Source organism: Ovis canadensis, chromosome 6 (assembly GCF_042477335.2).
Source record: "Ovis canadensis isolate MfBH-ARS-UI-01 breed Bighorn chromosome 6, ARS-UI_OviCan_v2, whole genome shotgun sequence".
Taxonomy (NCBI): Eukaryota; Metazoa; Chordata; class Mammalia; order Artiodactyla; family Bovidae; genus Ovis; species Ovis canadensis.
The window spans coordinates 9799868-9822589 of NC_091250.1; positions in this window are offsets into that span (position 1 = coordinate 9799868).

Below are 22722 nucleotides of genomic sequence, written 5' to 3' on the forward strand. Positions count from 1 at the left end.
CGTGATTTCCGGGTGGGGCCCACGTGATTTCCGGGTGGGGCCCACGTGATTTCCGGGTGGGGCCCACGTGATTTCCGGGTGGGCCCCACGTGATTTCCGGGTGGGGCCCACGTGATTTCCCCGTGGGGCCCACGTGATTTCCGGGTGGGGCTCACGTGATTTCCCCGTGGGGCCCACGTGATTTCCGGGTGGGGCCCACGTGATTTCCGGGTGGGGCCCACGTGATTTCCGGGTGGGGTCCACGTGATTTCCGGGTGGGGCCCACGTGATTTCCCCGTGGGGCCCACGTGATTTCCGGGTGGGGCCCACGTGATTTCCCCGTGGGGCCCACGTGATTTCCGGGTGGGGCCCACGTGATTTCCCCGTGGGGCCCACGTGATTTCCGGTTGGGGCCCACGTGATTTCCGGGTGGGGCCCACGTGATTTCCGGGTGGGGCCCACGTGATTTCCGGGTGGGGCCCACGTGATTTCCGGGTGGGGCCCACGTGATTTCCGGGTGGGGCCCACGTGATTTCCGGGTGGGGACCACGTGATTTCCCCGTGGGGCCCACGTGATTTCCGGTTGGGGCCCACGTGATTTCCGGGTGGGCCCCACGTGATTTCCGGGTGGGGCCCACGTGATTTCCGGGTGGGGCCCACGTGATTTCCGGGTGGGGCCCACGTGATTTCCCCGTGGGGCCCACGTGATTTCCGGGTGGGGCGCACGTGATTTCCGGGTGGGGACCACGTGATTTCCGGGTGGGGCCCACGTGATTTCCGGGTGGGGCCCACGTGATTTCCGGGTGGGGCCCACGTGATTTCCGGGTGGGGCCCACGTGATTTCCGGGTGGGGCCCACGTGATTTCCCCGTGGGGCCCACGTGATTTCCGGGTGGGGCCCACGTGATTTCCGGGTGGGGCCCACGTGATTTCCGGGTGGGGCCCACGTGATTTCCGGGTGGGGCCCACGTGATTTCCGGGTGGGGCCCACGTGATTTCCGGGAGGGGCCCACGTGATTTCCCCGTGGGGCCCACGTGATTTCCCCGTGGGGCCTACGTGATTTCCCCGTGGGGCCCACGTGATTTCCGGGTGGGGCCCACGTGATTTCCGGGTGGGGCCCACGTGATTTCCGGGTGGGGCCCACGTGATTTCCGGGTGGGGCCCAAGTGATTTCCCCGTGGGGCCCACGTGATTTCCGGGTGGGGCCCACGTGATTTCCCCGTGGGGCCCACGTGATTTCCGGGTGGGCCCCACGTGATTTCTGTGTGGGGCCCACGTGATTTCCCCGTGGGGCCCACGTGATTTCCGGGTGGGGCCCACGTGATTTCCGGGTGGGGCCCACGTGATTTCCCCGTGGGGCCCACGTGATTTCCCCGTGGGGCCCACGTGATTTCCCCGTGGGGCCCACGTGATTTCCCCGTGGGGCCCACGTGATTTCCGGGTGGGGCCCACGTGATTTCCCCGTGGGGCCCACGTGATTTCCGGGTGGGGCCCACGTGATTTCCGGGAGGGGCCCACGTGATTTCCGGGTGGGGCCCACGTGATTTCCCCGAGGGGCCCACGTGATTTCCCCTTGGGGCCCACGTGATTTCCGGGTGGGGCCCACGTGATTTCCGGGTGGGGCCCACGTGATTTCCGGGTGGGGCCCACGTGATTTCCCCGTGGGGCCCACGTGATTTCCGGGTGGGCCCCACGTGATTTCCGGGTGGGCCCCACGTGATTTCCGTGTGGGGCCCACGTGATTTCCCCGTGGGGCCCACGTGATTTCCGGGTGGGGCCCACGTGATTTCCGGGAGGGGCCCACGTGATTTCCGGGTGGGGCCCACGTGATTTCCCCGAGGGGCCCACGTGATTTCCCCTTGGGGCCCACGTGATTTCCGGGTGGGGCCCACGTGATTTCCGGGTGGGGCCCACGTGATTTCCGGGTGGGGCCCACGTGATTTCCCCGTGGGGCCCACGTGATTTCCGGGTGGGCCCCACGTGATTTCCGGGTGGGCCCCACGTGATTTCCGTGTGGGGCCCACGTGATTTCCCCGTGGGGCCCACGTGATTTCCGGGAGGGGCCCACGTGATTTCCCCGTGGGGCCCACGTGATTTCCCCGTGGGGCCCACGTGATATCAGGGTGGGGCTCACGTGATTTCCCCGTGGGGCCCACGTGATTTCCGGGTGGGGCCCACGTGATTTCCCTGTGGGGCCCACGTGATTTCCGGGTGGGGCCCACGTGATTTCCCCGTGGGGCCCACGTGATTTCCGGGTGGGGCCCACGTGATTTCCGGGTGGGGCCCACGTGATTTCCGGGTGGGGCCCACGTGATTTCCGGGTGGGGCCCACGTGATTTCCGGGTGGGGACCACGTGATTTCCCCGTGGGGCCCACGTGATTTCCGGTTGGGGCCCACGTGATTTCCGGGTGGGCCCCACGTGATTTCCGGGTGGGGCCCACGTGATTTCCCCGTGGGGCCCACGTGATTTCCGGGTGGGGCGAACGTGATTTCCGGGTGGGGACCACGTGATTTCCGGGTGGGGCCCACGTGATTTCCGGGTGGGGCCCACGTGATTTCCGGGTGGGGCCCACGTGATTTCCGGGTGGGGCCCACGTGATTTCCGGGTGGGGCCCACGTGATTTCCCCGTGGGGCCCACGTGATTTCCGGGTGGGGCCCACGTGATTTCCGGGTGGGGCCCACGTGATTTCCGGGTGGGGCCCACGTGATTTCCGGGTGGGGCCCACGTGATTTCCGGGAGGGGCCCACGTGATTTCCCCGTGGGGCCCACGTGATTTCCCCGTGGGGCCTACGTGATTTCCCCGTGGGGCCCACGTGATTTCCGGGTGGGGCCCACGTGATTTCCGGGTGGGGCCCACGTGATTTCCGGGTGGGGCCCACGTGATTTCCGGGTGGGGCCCAAGTGATTTCCCCGTGGGGCCCACGTGATTTCCGGGTGGGGCCCACGTGATTTCCCCGTGGGGCCCACGTGATTTCCGGGTGGGCCCCACGTGATTTCTGTGTGGGGCCCACGTGATTTCCCCGTGGGGCCCACGTGATTTCCGGGTGGGGCCCACGTGATTTCCGGGAGGGGCCCACGTGATTTCCGCGTGGGGCCCACGTGATTTCCCCGTGGGGCCCACGTGATTTCCCCGTGGGGCCCACGTGATTTCCCCGTGGGGCCCACGTGATTTCCCCGTGGGGCCCACGTGATTTCCCCGTGGGGCCCACGTGATTTCCGGGAGGGGCCCACGTGATTTCCGGGTGGGGCCCACGTGATTTCCCCGAGGGGCCCACATGATTTCCCCTTGGGGCCCACGTGATTTCCGGGTGGGGCCCACGTGATTTCCGGGTGGGGCCCACGTGATTTCCGGGTGGGGCCCACGTGATTTCCCCGTGGGGCCCACGTGATTTCCGGGTGGGCCCCACGTGATTTCCGGGTGGGCCCCACGTGATTTCCGTGTGGGGCCCACGTGATTTCCCCGTGGGGCCCACGTGATTTCCGGGTGGGGCCCACGTGATTTCCGGGAGGGGCCCACGTGATTTCCGGGTGGGGCCCAAGTGATTTCCCCGTGGGGCCCACGTGATTTCCCCGTGGGGCCCACGTGATTTCCGGGTGGGGCCCACGTGATTTCAGGGTGGGGCCCACGTGATTTCAGGGTGGGGCCCACGTGATTTCCGGGTGGGGCCCACGTGATTTCCGGGTGGGGCCCACGTGATTTCCGGGTGGGCCCCACGTGATTTCCGGGTGGGGCCCACGTGATTTCCCCGTGGGGCCCACGTGATATCAGGGTGGGGCTCACGTGATTTCCCCGTGGGGCCCATGTGATTTCCGGGTGGGCCCCACGTGATTTCCGGGTGGGGCCCACGTGATTTCCCCGTGGGGCCCACGTGATATCAGGGTGGGGCTCACGTGATTTCCCCGTGGGGCCCACGTGATTTCCGGGTGGGGCCCACGTGATTTCCCCGTGGGGCCCACGTGATTTCCGGGTGGGGCCCACGTGATTTCCCCGTGGGGCCCACGTGATTTCCGGGTGGGGCCCACGTGATTTCCGGGTGGGGCCCACGTGATTTCCGGGTGGGGCCCACGTGATTTCCGGGTGGGGCCCACGTGATTTCCGGGTGGGGCCCACGTGATTTCCGGGTGGGGACCACGTGATTTCCCCGTGGGGCCCACGTGATTTCCGGGTGGGGCCCACGTGATTTCCGGGTGGGCCCCACGTGATTTCCGGGTGGGGCCCACGTGATTTCCGGGTGGGGCCCACGTGATTTCCCCGTGGGGCCCACGTGATTTCCGGGTGGGGCGCACGTGATTTCCGGGTGGGGACCACGTGATTTCCGGGTGGGGCCCACGTGATTTCCGGGTGGGGCCCACGTGATTTCCGGGTGGGGCCCACGTGATTTCCCCGTGGGGCCCACGTGATTTCCGGGTGGGGCCCACATGATTTCCCCGGGGGGCCCACGTGATTTCCGGGTGGGGCCCACGTGATTTCCCCTGGGGCCCACGTGATTTCCGGGTGGGGCCCACGTGATTTCCCCGTGGGACCCACGTGATTTCCGGGTGGGGCCCACGTGATTTCCGGGTGGGGCCCACGTGATTTCCGGGTGGGGCCCACGTGATTTCCGGGTGGGGCCCACGTGATTTCCGGGTGGGGCCCATGTGATTTCCCCGTGGGGCCCACGTGATTTCCGGGTGGGGCCCACGTGATTTCCGGGTGGGGCCCACGTGATTTCCCCGTGGGGCCCACGTGATTTCCGCGTGGGCCCCACGTGATTTCCGGGTGGGGCCCACGTGATTTCCGGGTGGGGCCCACGTGATTTCCGGGTGGGGCCCACGTGATTTCCGGGTGGGGCCCACGTGATTTCCCCGTGGGGCCCACGTGATTTCCGGGTGGGGCCCACGTGATTTCCCCGTGGGGCCCACGTGATTTCCCCGTGGGGCCCACGTGATTTCCCCGTGGGGCCCACGTGATTTCCGGGTGGGGCCCACGTGATTTCCGGGTGGGGCCCACGGGATGGCCGGGTGGGGCCCACGTGATGGCCCCGCGGGGCCCACGTGATTTCCCCGTGGGGCCCACGTGATTTTCGGGTGGGGCCCACGTGATTTCCGGGTGGGGCCCACGTGATTTCAGGGTGGGGCCCACGAGATTTCAGGGTGGGGCCCACGTGATTTCCGTGTGGGGCCCACGTGATTTCCGGGTGGGGCCCACGTGATTTCCGGGTGGGGCCCACGTGATTTCCGGGTGGGCCCCACGTGATTTCCGGGTGGGGCCCACGTGATTTCCCCGTGGGGCCCACGTGATTTCCGGGTGGGGCTCACGTGATTTCCCCGTGGGGCCCACGTGATTTCCGGGTGGGGCCCACGTGATTTCCGGGTGGGGCCCACGTGATTTCCGGGTGGGGCCCACGTGATTTCCGGGTGGGGCCCACGTGATTTCCCCGTGGGGCCCACGTGATTTCCGGGTGGGGCCCACGTGATTTCCCCGTGGGGCCCACGTGATTTCCGGGTGGGGCCCACGTGATTTCCCCGTGGGGCCCACGTGATTTCCGGGTGGGGCCCACGTGATTTCCGGGTGGGGCCCACGTGATTTCCCCGTGGGGCCCACGTGATTTCCGGGTGGGGCCCACGTGATTTCCGGGTGGGGCCCACGTGATTTCCGGGTGGGGCCCACGTGATTTCCGGGTGGGGCCCACGTGATTTCCGTGTGGGGCCCACGTGATTTCCGGGTGGGGCCCACGTGATTTCCGGGTGGGGCCCACGTGATTTCCCCGTGGGGCCCACGTGATTTCCCCGTGGGGGCCACGTGATTTCCGGGTGGGCCCCACGTGATTTCCGGGTGGGGCCCACGTGATTTCCCCGTGGGGCCCACGTGATTTCCGGGTGGGGCCCACGTGATTTCCGGGTGGGGCCCACGTGATTTCCGGGTGGGGCCCACGTGATTTCCGGGTGGGGCCCACGTGATTTCCGGGTGGGGCCCACGTGATTTCCCCGTGGGGCCCACGTGATTTCCGGGTGGGGCGCACGTGATTTCCGGGTGGGGACCACGTGATTTCCGGGTGGGGCCCACGTAATTTCCGGCTGGGGCCCACGTGATTTCCGGGTGGGGCCCACGTGATTTCCCCGTGGGGCCCACGTGATGTCCGGGGGGGGCCCACGTGATTTCCCCGTGGGGCCCACGTGATTTCCCCGTGGGGCCCACGTGATTTCCCCGTGGGGCCCACGTGATTTCCGGGTGGGGCCCACGTGATTTCCCCGTGAGGCCCACGTGATTTCCGGGTGGGGCTCACGTGATTTCCCCGTGGGGCCCACGTGATTTCCGGGTGGGGCCCACGTGATTTCCGGGTGGGGCCCACGTGATTTCCGGGTGGGGCCCACGTGATTTCCGGGTGGGGCCCACGTGATTTCCGGGTGGAGCCCACGTGATTTCCGGGTGGGGCCCACGTGATTTCCGGGTGGGGCCCACGTGATTTCCGGGTGGGGCCCACGTGATTTCCCCGAGGGGCCCACGTGATTTCCCCTTGGGGCCCACGTGATTTCCGGGTTGGGCCCACGTGATTTCCGGGTGGGGCCCACGTGATTTCCGGGTGGGGCCCACGTGATTTCCCCGTGGGGCCCACGTGATTTCCGGGTGGGCCCCACGTGATTTCCGGGTGAGCCCCACGTGATTTCCGTTTGGGGCCCACGTGATTTCCGGGTGGGCCCCACGTGATTTCCGGGTGGGGCCCACGTGATTTCCGGGAGGGGCCCACGTGATTTCCGGGTGGGGCCCACGTGATTTCCCCGTGGGGCCCACGTGATTTCCCCGTGGGGCCCACGTGATTTCCGGGTGGGGCCCACGTGATTTCAGGGTGGGGCCCACGTGATTTCCGGGTGGGGCCCACGTGATTTCCCCGTGGGGCCCACGTGATTTCCAGGTGGGGGCCACGTGATTTCCGGGTGGGCCCCACGTGATTTCCCGTTGGGGCCCACGTGATTTCCCCGTGGGGCCCACGTGATTTCCGGGTGGGGCCCACGTGATTTCCGGGTTGGGCCCACGTGATTTCCGGGTGGGGCCCACATGATTTCCGGGTGGGGCCCACGTGATTTCCGGGTGGGGCCCACGTGATTTCCGGGTGGGCCCACGTGATTTCCCCGTGGGGCCCACGGGATTTCCGGGTGGGGCCCACGTGATTTCCCCGTGGGGCCCACGTGATTTCCGGGTGGGGCCCACGTGATTTCCGGGTGGGGCCCACGTGATTTCCGGGTGGGGCCCACGTGATTTCCGGGTGGGGCCCACGTGATTTCCGGGTGGGGCCCACGTGATTTCCCCGTGGGGCCCACGTGATTTCCGGGTGGGGCGCACGTGATTTCCGGGTGGGGACCACGTGATTTCCGGGTGGGGCCCACGTGATTTCCGGGTGGGGCCCACGTGATTTCCGGGTGGGGCCCACGTGATTTCCCCGTGGGGCCCACGTGATTTCCGGGTGGGGCCCACGTGATTTCCCCGTGGGGCCCACGTGATTTCCCCGTGGGGCCCACGTGATTTCCCCGTGGGGCCCACGTGATTTCCGGGTGGGGCCCACGTGATTTCCGGGTGGGGCCCACGTGATTTCCGGGTGGGGCCCACGTGATTTCCGGGTGGGGCCCACGTGATTTCCGGGTGGGGCCCACGTGATTTCCCCGTGGGGCCCACGTGATTTCCGGGTGGGGCCCACGTGATTTCCGGGTGGGGCCCACGTGATTTCCCCGTGGGGCCCACGTGATTTCCGCGTGGGCCCCACGTGATTTCCGGGTGGGGCCGACGTGATTTCCGGGTGGGGCCCACGTGATTTCCGGGTGGGGCCCACGTGATTTCCGGGTGGGGCCCACGTGATTTCCGGGTGGGGCCCACGTGATTTCCGTGTGGGCCCCACGTGATTTCCGGGTGGGGCCCACGTGATTTCCGGGTGGGGCCCACGTGATTTCCCCGTGGGGCCCACGTGATTTCCAGGTGGGGGCCACGTGATTTCCGGGTGGGCCCCACGTGATTTCCGGTTGGGGCCCACGTGATTTCCCCGTGGGGCCCACGTGATTTCCGGGTGGGGCCCACGTGATTTCCGGGTTGGGCCCACGTGATTTCCGGGTGGGGCCCACATGATTTCCGGGTGGGGCCCACGTGATTTCCGGGTGGGGCCCACGTGATTTCCGGGTGGGCCCACGTGATTTCCCCGTGGGGCCCACGTGATTTCCGGGTGGGGCCCACGTGATTTCCCCGTGGGGCCCACGTGATTTCCGGGTGGGGCCCACGTGATTTCCGGGTGGGGCCCACGTGATTTCCGGGTGGGGCCCACGTGATTTCCGGGTGGGGCCCACGTGATTTCCGGGTGGGGCCCACGTGATTTCCACGTGGGGCCCACGTGATTTCCGGGTGGGGCGCACGTGATTTCCGGGTGGGGACCACGTGATTTCCGGGTGGGGCCCACGTAATTTCCGGCTGGGGCCCACGTGATTTCCGTGTGGGGCCCACGTGATTTCCCCGTGGGGCCCACGTGATTTCCGGGTGGGGCCCACGTGATTTCCCCGTGGGGCCCACGTGATTTCCCCGTGGGGCCCACGTGATTTCCCCGTGGGGCCCACGTGATTTCCGGGTGGGGCCCACGTGATTTCCGGGTGGGGCCCACGTGATTTCCGGGTGGGGCCCACGTGATTTCCCCGTGGGGCCCACGTGATTTCCCCGTGGGGCCCACGTGATTTTCGGGTGGGGCCCACGTGATTTCCGGGTGGGGCCCACGTGATTTCAGGGTGGGGCCCACGAGATTTCAGGGTGGGGCCCACGTGATTTCCGGGTGGGGCCCACGTGATTTCCGGTTGGGGCCCACGTGATTTCCCCGTGGGGCCCACGTGATTTCCGGGTGGGGCCCACGTGATTTCCGGGTGGGGCCCACGTGATTTCCGGGTGGGGCCCACGTGATTTCTGGGTGGGGCCCACGTGATTTCCGGGTGGGGCCCACGTGATTTCCGGGTGGGGCCCACGTGATTTCCGGGTGGGGCCCACGTGATTTCCGGGTGGGGCCCACGTGATTTCCGTGTGGGGCCCACGTGATTTCCGGGTGGGGCCCACGTGATTTCCGGGTGGGGCCCACGTGATTTCCCCGTGGGGCCCACGTGATTTCCCCGTGGGGGCCACGTGATTTCCGGGTGGGCCCCACGTGATTTCCGGGTGGGGCCCACGTGATTTCCCCGTGGGGCCCACGTGATTTCCGGGTGGGGCCCACGTGATTTCCGGGTGGGGCCCACGTGATTTCCGGGTGGGGCCCACGTGATTTCCGGGTGGGGCCCACGTGATTTCCGGGTGGGGCCCACGTGATTTCCCCGTGGGGCCCACGTGATTTCCGGGTGGAGCGCACGTGATTTCCGGGTGGGGACCACGTGATTTCCGGGTGGGGCCCACGTAATTTCCGGCTGGGGCCCACGTGATTTCCGGGTGGGGCCCACGAGATTTCCCCGTGGGGCCCACGTGATTTCCGGGTGGGGCCCACGTGATTTCCCCGTGGGGCCCACGTGATTTCCCCGTGGGGCCCACGTGATTTCCCCGTGGGGCCCACGTGATTTCCGGGTGGGGCCCACGTGATTTCCGGGTGGGGCCCACGTGATTTCCGGGTGGGGCCCACGTGATTTCCCCGTGGGGCCCACGTGATTTCCCCGTGGGGCCCACGTGATTTTCGGGTGGGGCCCACGTGATTTCCGGGTGGGGCCCACGTGATTTCCGGGTGGGCCCCACGTGATTTCCGGGTGGGGCCCACGTGATTTTCGGGTGGGGCCCACGTGATTTCCGGGTGGGGCCCACGTGATTTCCCCGTGGGGCCCACGTGATTTCCGGGTGGGGCGCACGTGATTTCCGGGTGGGGACCACGTGATTTCCGGGTGGGGCCCACGTGATTTCCGGGTGGGGCCCACGTGATTTCCGGGTGGGGCCCACGTGATTTCCCCGTGGGGCCCACGTGATTTCCGGGTGGGGCCCACATGATTTCCCCGTGGGGCCCACGTGATTTCCGGGTGGGGCCCACGTGATTTCCCCTGGGGCCCACGTGATTTCCGGGTGGGGCCCACGTGATTTCCCCGTGGGGCCCACGTGATTTCCGTGTGGGGCCCACGTGATTTCCCCGTGGGGCCCACGTGATTTCCGGGTGGGGCCCACGTGATTTCCGGGTGGGGCCCACGTGATTTCCCCGTGGGGCCCACGTGATTTCCGGGTGGGGCCCACGTGATTTCCGGGTGGGGCCCACGTGATTTCCGGGTGGGGCCCACGTGATTTCCGGGTGGGGCCCACGTGATTTCCGTGTGGGGCCCACGTGATTTCCGGGTGGGGCCCACGTGATTTCCGGGTGGGGCCCACGTGATTTCCCCGTGGGGCCCACGTGATTTCCCCGTGGGGGCCACGTGATTTCCGGGTGGGCCCCACGTGATTTCCGGGTGGGGCCCACGTGATTTCCCCGTGGGGCCCACGTGATTTCCGGGTGGGGCCCACGTGATTTCCGGGTTGGGCCCACGTAATTTCCGGGTGGGGCCCACATGATTTCCGGGTGGGGCCCACGTGATTTCCGGGTGGGGCCCACGTGATTTCCGGGTGGGCCCACGTGATTTCCCCGTGGGGCCCACGTGATTTCCGGGTGGGGCCCACGTGATTTCCCCGTGGGGCCCACGTGATTTCCGGGTGGGGCCCACGTGATTTCCGGGTGGGGCCCACGTGATTTCCGGGTGGGGCCCACGTGATTTCCGGGTGGGGCCCACGTGATTTCCGGGTTGGGCCCACGTGATTTCCCTGTGGGGCCCATGTGATTTCCGGGTGGGCCCCACGTGATTTCCGGGTGGGGCCCACGTGATTTCCCCGTGGGGCCCACGTGATTTCCGGGTGGGGCCCACGTGATTTCCGGGTGGGGCCCACGTGATTTCCGGGTGGGGCCCACGTGATTTCCCCGTGGGGCCCACGTGATTTCCGGGTGGGGCCCACGTGATTTCCCCGTGGGGCCCACGTGATTTCCGGTTGGGGCCCACGTGATTTCCGGGTGGGGCCCACGTGATTTCCGGGTGGGGCCCACGTGATTTCCGGGTGGGGCCCACGTGATTTCCGGGTGGGGCCCACGTGATTTCCGGGTGGGGCCCACGTGATTTCCGGGTGGGGACCACGTGATTTCCCCGTGGGGCCCACGTGATTTCCGGTTGGGGCCCACGTGATTTCCGGGTGGGCCCCACGTGATTTCCGGGTGGGGCCCACGTGATTTCCGGGTGGGGCCCACGTGATTTCCGGGTGGGGCCCACGTGATTTCCCCGTGGGGCCCACGTGATTTCCGGGTGGGGCGCACGTGATTTCCGGGTGGGGACCACGTGATTTCCGGGTGGGGCCCACGTGATTTCCGGGTGGGGCCCACGTGATTTCAGGGTGGGGCCCACGTGATTTCCGGGTGGGGCCCACGTGATATCCGGGTGGGGCCCACGTGATTTCCCCGTGGGGCCCACGTGATTTCCGGGTGGGGCCCACGTGATTTCCGGGTGGGGCCCACGTGATTTCCGGGTGGGGCCCACGTGATTTCCGGGTGGGGCCCACGTGATTTCCGGGTGGGGCCCACGTGATTTCCGGGAGGGGCCCACGTGATTTCCCCGTGGGGCCCACGTGATTTCCCCGTGGGGCCTACGTGATTTCCCCGTGGGGCCCACGTGATTTCCGGGTGGGGCCCACGTGATTTCCGGGTGGGGCCCACGTGATTTCCGGGTGGGGCCCACGTGATTTCCGGGTGGGGCCCAAGTGATTTCCCCGTGGGGCCCACGTGATTTCCGGGTGGGGCCCACGTGATTTCCCCGTGGGGCCCACGTGATTTCCGGGTGGGCCCCACGTGATTTCTGTGTGGGGCCCACGTGATTTCCCCGTGGGGCCCACGTGATTTCCGGGTGGGGCCCACGTGATTTCCGGGTGGGGCCCACGTGATTTCCGCGTGGGGCCCACGTGATTTCCCCGTGGGGCCCACGTGATTTCCCCGTGGGGCCCACGTGATTTCCCCGTGGGGCCCACGTGATTTCCCCGTGGGGCCCACGTGATTTCCGGGTGGGGCCCACGTGATTTCCCCGTGGGGCCCACGTGATTTCCGGGTGGGGCCCACGTGATTTCCGGGAGGGGCCCACGTGATTTCCGGGTGGGGCCCACGTGATTTCCCCGAGGGGCCCACGTGATTTCCCCTTGGGGCCCACGTGATTTCCGGGTGGGGCCCACGTGATTTCCGGGTGGGGCCCACGTGATTTCCGGGTGGGGCCCACGTGATTTCCCCGTGGGGCCCACGTGATTTCCGGGTGGGCCCCACGTGATTTCCGGGTGGGCCCCACGTGATTTCCGGGTGGGGCCCACGTGATTTCCGGGTGGGGCCCACGTGATTTCCCCGTGGGGCCCACGTGATTTCCGGGTGGGGCGCACGTGATTTCCGGGTGGGGACCACGTGATTTCCGGGTGGGGCCCACGTGATTTCCGGGTGGGGCCCACGTGATTTCCGGGTGGGGCCCACGTGATTTCCCCGTGGGGCCCACGTGATTTCCGGGTGGGGCCCACATGATTTCCCCGTGGGGCCCACGTGATTTCCGGGTGGGGCCCACGTGATTTCCCCTGGGGCCCACGTGATTTCCGGGTGGGGCCCACGTGATTTCCCCGTGGGACCCACGTGATTTCCGGGTGGGGCCCACGTGATTTCCCCGTGGGGCCCACGTGATTTCCGGGTGGGGCCGACGTGATTTCCGGGTGGGGCCCACGTGATTTCCCCGTGGGGCCCACGTGATTTCCGGGTGGGGCCCACGTGATTTCCGGGTGGGGCCCACGTGATTTCCCCGTGGGGCCCACGTGATTTCCCCGTGGGGGCCACGTGATTTCCGGGTGGGCCCCACGTGATTTCCGGGTGGGGCCCACGTGATTTCCCCGTGGGGCCCAGGTGATTTCCGGGTGGGGCCCACGTGATTTCCGGGTTGGGCCCACGTAATTTCCGGGTGGGGCCCACATGATTTCAGGGTGGGGCCCACGTGATTTCCGGGTGGGGCCCACGTGATTTCCGGGTGGGCCCACGTGATTTCCCCGTGGGGCCCACGTGATTTCCGGGTGGGGCCCACATGATTTCCGGGTTGGGCCCACGTGATTTCCCCGTGGGGCCCATGTGATTTCCGGGTGGGCCCCACGTGATTTCCGGGTGGGGCCCACGTGATTTCCCCGTGGGGCCCACGTGATTTCCGGGTGGGGCCCACGTGATTTCCCCGTGGGGCCCACGTGATTTCCCCGTGGGGCCCACGTGATTTCCCCGTGGGGCCCACGTGATTTCCGGGTGGGGCCCACGTGATTTCCGGGTGAGGCCCACGTGATTTCCGGGTGGGGCCCACGTGATTTCCCCGTGGGGCCCACGTGATTTCCCCGTGGGGCCCACGTGATTTTCGGGTGGGGCCCACGTGATTTCCGGGTGGGGCCCACGTGATTTCAGGGTGGGGCCCACGAGATTTCAGGGTGGGGCCCACGTGATTTCCGTGTGGGGCCCACGTGATTTCCGGGTGGGGCCCAGGTGATTTCCGGGTGGGGCCCACGTGATTTCCGGGTGGGCCCCACGTGATTTCCGGGTGGGGCCCATGTGATTTCCCCGTGGGGCCCACGTGATTTCCGGGTGGGGCTCACGTGATTTCCCCGTGGGGCCCACGTGATTTCCGGGTGGGGCCCACGTGATTTCCGGGTGGGGCCCACGTGATTTCCGGGTGGGGCCCACGTGATTTCCGGGTGGGGCCCACGTGATTTCCGGGTGGGGCCCACGTGATTTCCGGGTGGGGCCCACGTGATTTCCGGGTGGGGCCCACGTGATTTCCGGGTGGGGCCCACGTGATTTCCCGGTGGGGCCCACGTGATTTCCCCGAGGGGCCCACGTGATTTCCCCTTGGGGCCCACGTGATTTCCGGGTGGGGCCCACGTGATTTCCGGGTGGGGCCCACGTGATTTCCGGGTGGGGCCCACGTGATTTCCCCGTGGGGCCCATGTGATTTCCGGGTGGGCCCCACGTGATTTCCGGGTGGGCCCCACGTGATTTCCGTGTGGGGCCCACGTGATTTCCCCGTGGGGCCCACGTGATTTCCGGGTGGGGCCCACGTGATTTCCGGGAGGGGCCCACGTGATTTCCGGGTGGGGCCCACGTGATTTCCCCGTGGGGCCCACGTGATTTCCCCGTGGGGCCCACGTGATTTCCGGGTGGGGCCCACGTGATTTCAGGGTGGGGCCCACGTGATTTCCGGGTGGGGCCCACGTGATTTCCGGGAGGGGCCCACGTGATTTCCGGGTGGGGCCCACGTGATTTCCCCGTGGGGCCCACGTGATTTCCGGGTGGGGCCCACGTGATTTCCGGGTGGGGCCCACGTGATTTCCCCGTGGGGCCCACGTGATTTCCGCGTGGGCCCCACGTGATTTCCGGGTGGGGCCCACGTGATTTCCGGGTGGGGCCCACGTGATTTCCGGGTGGGGCCCACGTGATTTCCGGGTGGGGCCCACGTGATTTCCGGGTGGGGCCCACGTGATTTCCGGGTGGGGCCCACGTGATTTCCGTGTGGGCCCCACGTGATTTCCGGGTGGGGCCCACGTGATTTCCGGGTGGGGCCCACGTGATTTCCCCGTGGGGCCCACGTGATTTCCAGGTGGGGGCCACGTGATTTCCGGGTGGGCCCCACGTGATTTCCGGTTGGGGCCCACGTGATTTCCCCGTGGGGCCCACGTGATTTCCGGGTGGGGCCCACGTGATTTCCGGGTTGGGCCCACGTGATTTCCGGGTGGGGCCCACATGATTTCCGGGTGGGGCCCACGTGATTTCCGGGTGGGGCTCACGTGATTTCCGGGTGGGCCCACGTGATTTCCCCGTGGGGCCCACGTGATTTCCGGGTGGGGCCCACGTGATTTCCCCGTGGGGCCCACGTGATTTCCGGGTGGGGCCCACGTGATTTCCGGGTGGGGCCCACGTGATTTCCGAGTGGGGCCCATGTGATTTCCGGGTGGGGCCCACGTGATTTCCGGGTGGGGCCCACGTGATTTCCCCGTGGGGCCCACGTGATTTCCGGGTGGGGCGCACGTGATTTCCGGGTGGGGACCACGTGATTTCCGGGTGGGGCCCACGTAATTTCCGGCTGGGGCCCACGTGATTTCCCGGTGGGGCCCACGTGATTTCCGCGTGGGGCCCACGTGATTTCCGGGGGGGGCCCACGTGATTTCCCCGTGGGGCCCACGTGATTTCCCCGTGGGGCCCACGTGATTTCCCCGTGGGGCCCACGTGATTTCCGGGTGGGGCCCACGTGATTTCCGGGTGGGGCCCACGTGATTTCCGGGTGGGGCCCACGTGATTTCCCCGTGGGGCCCACGTGATTTTCGGGTGGGGCCCACGTGATTTCCGGGTGGGGCCCACGTGATGTCAGGGTGGGGCCCACGAGATTTCAGGGTGGGGCCCACGTGATTTCCGTGTGGGGCCCACGTGATTTCCGGGTGGGGCCCACGTGATTTCCGGGTGGGGCCCACGTGATTTCCGGGTGGGCCCCACGTGATTTCCGGGTGGGGCCCACGTGATTTCCCCGTGGGGCCCACGTGATTTCCGGGTGGGGCTCACGTGATTTCCCCGTGGGGCCCACGTGATTTCCGGGTGGGGCCCACGTGATTTCCGGGTGGGGCCCACGTGATTTCCGGGTGGGGCCCACGTGATTTCCGGGTGGGGCCCACGTGATTTCCCCGTGGGGCCCACGTGATTTCCGGGTGGGGCCCACGTGATTTCCCCGTGGGGCCCACGTGATTTCCGGGTGGGGCCCACGTGATTTCCCCGTGGGGCCCACGTGATTTCCGGGTGGGGCCCACGTGATTTCCGGGTGGGGCCCACGTGATTTCCCCGTGGGGCCCACGTGATTTCCGGGTGGGGCCCACGTGATTTCCGGGTGGGACCCACGTGATTTCCGGGTGGGGCCCACGTGATTTCCGGGTGGGGCCCACGTGATTTCAGGGTGGGGCCCACGAGATTTCCGGGTGGGGCCCACGTGATTTCCGGGTGGGGCCCACGTGATTTCCGGGTGGGGCCCACGTGATTTCCGGGTGGGGCCCACGTGATTTCCGGGTGGGCCCCACGTGATTTCCGTGTGGGGCCCACGTGATTTCCGGGTGGGGCCCACGTGATTTCCGGGTGGGGCCCACGTGATTTCCGGGTGGGGCCCACGTGATTTCCGGGTGGGGCCCACGTGATTTCCGGGTGGGGCCCACGTGATTTCCGGGTGGGGCCCACGTGATTTCCGGGTGGGGCCCACGTGATTTCCCCGTGGGGCCCACGTGATATCCCCGTGGGGCCCACGTGATTTCCCCTTGGGGCCCACGTGATTTCCGGGTGGGGCCCACGTGATTTCCGGGTGGGGCCCACGTGATTTCCGGGTGGGGCCCACATGATTTCCGGGTGGGACCCACGTGATTTCCGGGTGGGGCCCACGTGATTTCCGGGTGGGGCCCACGTGATTTCCGGGTGGGGCCCACGAGATTTCCCCGTGGGGCCCACGTGATTTCCCCGTGGGGCCCACGTGATTTCCGGGTGGGCCCCACGTGATTTCCGGGTGGGGCCCACGTGATTTCCGGGTGGGGCCCACGTGATTTCCGGGTGGGGCCCACGTGATTTCCGGGTGGGGCCCACGTGATTTCCGGGTGGGGCCCACGTGATTTCCGGGTGGGGCCCACGTGATTTCCCCGTGGGGCCCACGTGATTTCCGGGTGGGGCCCACGTGATTTCCGGGTGGGGCCCACGTGATTTCCGGGTGGGGCCCACGTGATTTCCGGGTGGGGCCCACGTGATTTCCGGGTGGGGCCCACGTGATTTCCCCGTGGGGCCCACGTGATTTCCGGGTGGGGCACACGTGATTTCCGGGTGGGGCCCACGTGATTTCCCCGTGGGGCCCACGTGATTTCCGGGTGGGGCCCACGTGATTTCCGGGTGGGGCCCACGTGATTTCCGGGTGGGGCCCACGTGATTTCCGGGTGGGGCCCACGTGATTTCCGGGTGGGGCCCACGTGATTTCCGGGTGGGGCCCACGTGATTTCCGGGTGGGGCCCACGTGATTTCCGGGTGGGGCCCACGTGATTTCCCCGTGGGGCCCACGTGATTTCCGGGTGGGGCCCACGTGATTTCCGGGTGGGGCCCACGTGATTTCCCCGTGGGGCCCACGTGATTTCCGGGTGGGGCCCACGTGATTTCCGGGTGGGGCCCACGTGATTTCCGGGTGGGGCCCACGTGATTTCCGGGTGGGGCCCACGTGATTTCCGGGTGGGGCCCACGTGATTTCCGGGTGGGGCCCACGTGATTTCCGGGTGGGCCCCACGTGATTTCCGGGTGGGGCCCACGTGATTTCCGGGTGGGGCCCACGTGATTTCCGGGTGGGGCCCACGTGATTTCCGGCTGGGGCCCACGTGATTTCCGGGTGGTGCCCACGTGATTTCCCCGTGGGGCCCACGTGATTTCCCCGTGGGGCCCACGTGATTTCCGGGTGGGGCCCACGTGATTTCCGGGTGGGGCCCACGTGATTTCCGGGTGGGGCCCACGTGATTTCCGGGTGGGCCCCACGTGATTTCCGTGTGGGGCCCACGTGATTTCCGGGTGGGGCCCACGTGATTTCCGGGTGGGGCCCACGTGATTTCCGGGTGGGGCCCACGTGATTTCCGGGTGGGGCCCACGTGATTTCCGGGTGGGGCCCACGTGATTTCCGGGTGGGGCCCACGTGATTTCCGGGTGGGGCCCACGTGATTTCCCCGTGGGGCCCACGTGATATCCCCGTGGGGCCCACGTGATTTCCGGCTGGGGCCCACGTGATTTCCGGGTGGGGCCCACGTGATTTCCGGGTGGGGCCCACGTGATTTCCGGGTGGGGCCCACATGATTTCCGGGTGGGGCCCACGTGATTTCCGGGTGGGGCCCACGTGATTTCCGGGTGGGGCCCACGTGATTTCCGGGTGGGGCCCACGAGATTTCCCCGTGGGGCCCACGTGATTTCCCCGTGGGGCCCACGTGATTTCCGGGTGGGCCCCACGTGATTTCCGGGTGGGGCCCACGTGATTTCCGGGTGGGGCCCACGTGATTTCCGGGTGGGGCCCACGTGATTTCCGGGTGGGGCCCACGTGATTTCCGGGTGGGGCCCACGTGATTTCCGGGTGGGGCCCACGTGATTTCCCCGTGGGGCCCACGTGATTTCCGGGTGGGGCCCACGTGATTTCCGGGTGGGGCCCACGTGATTTCCCCGTGGGGCCCACGTGATTTCCGGGTGGGGCCCACGTGATTTCCGGGTGGGGCCCACGTGATTTCCGGGTAGGGCCCACGTGATTTCCCCGTGGGGCCCACGTGATTTCCCCGTGGGGCCCACGTGATTTCCGGGTGGGCCCCACGTGATTTCCGGGTGGGGCCCACGTGATTTCCGGGTGGGGCCCACGTGATTTCCGGGTGGGGCCCACGTGATTTCCGGGTGGGGCCCACGTGATTTCCGGGTGGGGCCCACATGATTTCCCCGTGGGGCCCACGTGATTTCCGGGTGGGGCCCACGTGATTTCCGGGTGGGGCCCACGTGATTTCCCCGTGGGGCCCACGTGATTTCCGGGTGGGGCACACGTGATTTCCGGGTGGGGCCCACGTGATTTCCGGGTGGGGCCCACGTGATTTCCGGGTGGGGCCCACGTGATTTCCCCGTGGGGCCCACGTGATTTCCGGGTGGGGCACACGTGATTTCCGGGTGGGGCCCACGTGATTTCCCCGTGGGGCCCACGTGATTTCCGGGTGGGGCCCACGTGATTTCCCCGTGGGCCCCACGTGATTTCCGGGTGGGGCCCACGTGATTTCCGGGTGGGGCCCACGTGATTTCCGGGTGGGGCCCACGTGATTTCCGGGTGGGGCCCACGTGATTTCCGGGTGGGGCCCACGTGATTTCCGGGTGGGGCCCACATGATTTCCCCGTGGGGCCCACGTGATTTCCGGGTGGGGCCCACGTGATTTCCGGGTGGGGCCCACGTGATTTCCCCGTGGGGCCCACGTGATTTCCGGGTGGGGCCCACGTGATTTCCCCGTGAGGCCCACGTGATTTCCCCGTGGTGCCCACGTGATTTCCGGGTGGGGCCCACGTGATTTCCGGGTGGGGCCCACGAGATTTCCCCGTGGGGCCCATGTGATTTCCGGGTGGGGCCCACGTGATTTCCGAGTGGGGCCCACGTGATTTCCGGGTGGGGCCCACGTGATTTCCGGGTGGGGCCCACGTGATTTCCGGATGGGGCCCACGTGATTTCCCCGTGGGGCCCACGTGATTTCCGGGTGGGGCCCACGTGATTTCCGGGTGGGGCCCACGTGATTTCCGGGTGGGGCCCACGTGATTTCCGGGTGGGCCCCACGTGATTTCCGGGTGGGGCCCACGTGATTTCCGGGTGGGCCCCACGTGATTTCCGGGTGGGCCCCACGTGATTTCCGGGTGGGGCCCACGTGATTTCCGGGTGGGGCCCACGTGATTTCCGGGTGGGGCCCACGTGATTTCCGGGTGGGGCCCACGTGATTTCCGGGTGGGGCCCACGTGATTTCCGGGTGGGGCCCACGTGTTTTCCGGGTGGGGCCCACGTGATTTCCGGGTGGGCCCCACGTGATTTCCGGGTGGGCCCCACGTGATTTCCGGGTGGGGCCCACGTGATTTCCCCGTGGGTCCCACGTGATTCTTATTCAGTTACAGCAAGGGTGTGAAGTACCTGTTGGAAGTTCCAGAGGTTAGATGTCATTATCAGTGAGATGCCTCAGCGGAAAAGGGCCTCATCTAGCCTGGAGTGGAGAACCTCCTGGATTTTTTCGAGTTGGGGCAGGTGCTCTCGTCTTATGACGGTGACCTATGGGACTCGCTCTGGTGTCCTCAGGACTGGCCAGTCCCCATGCGAGTTGCTCGCGGGCCTTTTGGGATTCCTCTCCCTTCGATGCCAGGGCCAAAGACCTTGTGTGGAGTCGGGGCCGAAACCTGAGGATTCCTTTCCAGTGCTGACATGGAACTTGGGGTACTTCTGGACTCTCCCCAGGGGAGTCAGTACTCGTCTCGAGAGGTGGCATGCATGTGCGCTTTCCTCTCGAGCTGTAGCAGCAGTGTCACGCTTCCGGTCGCATCGATCATGGGATCAGTGGCTTTCCCTTGAGGATTTCCCACGAGGCTTTTCCACGAGTCTGCGGGGGGCGGGGTCCGGTGGGAGCGGGTGCTGTGCTGGGATGAGGCCCTTTATCCTTACATCTTCCTGTGGGAACGGAATCGGGGAGCTCTGTGGCCTTGCCGCCTTCAGTGGCTTCCTCTGCACAGGGGCCTAGTGCCTTCTGCCTTCTGTCAGGCGTTACGGGGTTTGGGCTTCGCTTTGTCGGCCTTGGCCTTGGCCCTGGCCTGGGCCTTGGCCTTACCCTTGGCGTTGCCCTTGCCCTTGCCCTTGGCCTTGGGCTTGGCCTTCCCTAGGCCTTGTCCTTGGCCTTACCTTGTCCTTGCCCTTACATTGTCCTTGCCCTTAAACTTAAACTTGACCTTGACCTTGACTTTGACCTTGACCTTGGACTTGACTTTGACCTTGAACTTGACCTTGACCTTGAACTTGAACTTGACCAACAAGGGGAGACCAGATTTGCTCAGAGCAGCGGAGGTCCAGAGGCAGGGCCGTGTATCTCCCCTTCCCTTTGTGATCACTGCAAAGACATTCCTAGCTGATAGCGGGAGTGCCCATGAAGAAGCAAGCAGTGGGAGTGTGTTTGACACGACTGTGTGCCTCAACTCCACAAGGGGCCTTTCCTCTTGAAGTAGTCCACTTGTCCCCTTGGGGAGGGTGTCATGCCTCTTTTCTCACACTGCCAAAGGGTGGAGCAAAGCTCGCTCTGTCAGAGGTACAAAAACAGCAACTGAATGGATTTTCAAGCTCTTGCTAGGCTGCACCCTTTCAGGGCCCACTTTACTGAAACAGGTGCTCTGTGGCCCCCGGTTGGGTATGCAGGTTCACAAACAGGGTGAGATCCTGTCCAAGCCAACAATTTTCCTGAAAGACCTAGGCTCACTAAAGCTCTCCTCCAGAGCAAAGGGGATAGAGGAGATGTATGGAGGAGTCTTTGCCTTTCCCTATGAGTGTGGGGCTACTCCCTACAGCCCCAAGCTCAGGGATAACTGCCTCTAAGAAAGGAATGGCAAGAAGTGCTAATCTTGGAGGTTGGGACAGGGAGTTCGCAGCATGTGGGGAAAGAAAGACTTCTTCGGGGAAGAAGAGGCAACCACCGGGGGTGTGTTTGCAAGCCTCTATTTGGAAGGAACAGGTTTGCTTATACAACTCAAGACCTCCAGATCTGCTCAGAGGACTGAAGTTCCAGAGACAGGGCCATGTATCTCCCCTTCCCTTTGAGATCCTTGCCAAGACATTCCTAGCAGATTGTCGGAGTGCCCATGAAGAAGCAAGCAGCGGGAGTGTGCTTGACATCACTGGCTGCCTACCTGGGCTCAGCTCCTCAAGGGGCCTTTCTCTCCTGGTAGGCCCTATGTCCCCTTTGGGAGAGGGTTGTGCCCTCTTCCCTCCACACTGCCAAAGGGTGGAGGTGGAGCAAACTCGTTCTCTCCGAGGTAAAAGAAAGACAAATTGGATGGATTTTTAAGCTCTTGCTATGCTGCACCCCTCCAGGACCCACTCGAGCAAAACAGGTGCCCTGTGGCCCCTAGGTCGGGTATGCAGGTTCACACACTGGGTGTGATCCCGTCAAAGCCAAGAATTTTCCTGACAGACCTAGGCTCACTAGAGCTCTCCTCCAGAGGAAAGGGGACAGAAAAGATGTGTGTGTGGAGGTGGCTCTGCCTTTCCAGGTCCCAATCTCAGGGATAACTGCCCCTAAGAAAGGAACTGCTGCTGCTGCTGCTGCTGCTGCTGCTGCTGCTGCTAAGTTGCTTCAGTCGTGTTCGACTCTGTGCGACGCCATAGACGGTAGCCCACTAGGCTCCCCCGTCCCTGGGATTCTCCAGGCAAGAACAGTAAGTGGGTTGCCATTGCCTTCTCCAATGCATGAAAGTGAAAATGAAAGTGCAGTCGCTCAGTCGTGTCCGACCCTCAGCGACCCCATGGACTGCAGCCTACCAGGCTTCTCTGTCCATAGGATTTTCTGAAAGGAACTGCAAGAAGCACTTTTCCAGGAGGCTGGGAAAGGGAGTTCGCAGGATGTGGGGAAAGAGAGCCTCCTTCGGGGAAGAATAGGCGGCCACTTGTTTTGTGTTGCAAACCTCTATTTGGAAGGAACAGGTTAGCTTATACAAAGGGAGACCTCCAGATCTGCTCAGAGGACCGAAGTTGCAGAGGCAGGTCGGTGTATTTTCCCTTCACTTTGCGATCCTTGCAAAGACATTCCTTGCTGATAGATGACTCAGCAAGGGCCTTTGAGACTGTTGTTTTCTTTCCTAGGTTCAAAGATTCCTTCAGTTCCTAATATAGATATCCTAGAAATTATGTGACATCCGTGAAAATCTGATATGTCCTGGTCAAATGCTGTCAGTTATAATTCTAGTTATCATATTAAAGCATTTCAAGTCGCAGCAGTGACCAGATGACATTGTCAATTTCTATTTCATCAGGTTTTAACCATGTCCTCTATGGTTTCACACTGATGCCTTTGCAGAAATACTGCTACTTCAAGATATATGGAAAATACTTTTTTTAAGCTTACTGATAATTTGTTTGTTTGTTTGCTTGTCTTCTGGTAAGCTGGTACCAGATGCAATTTAG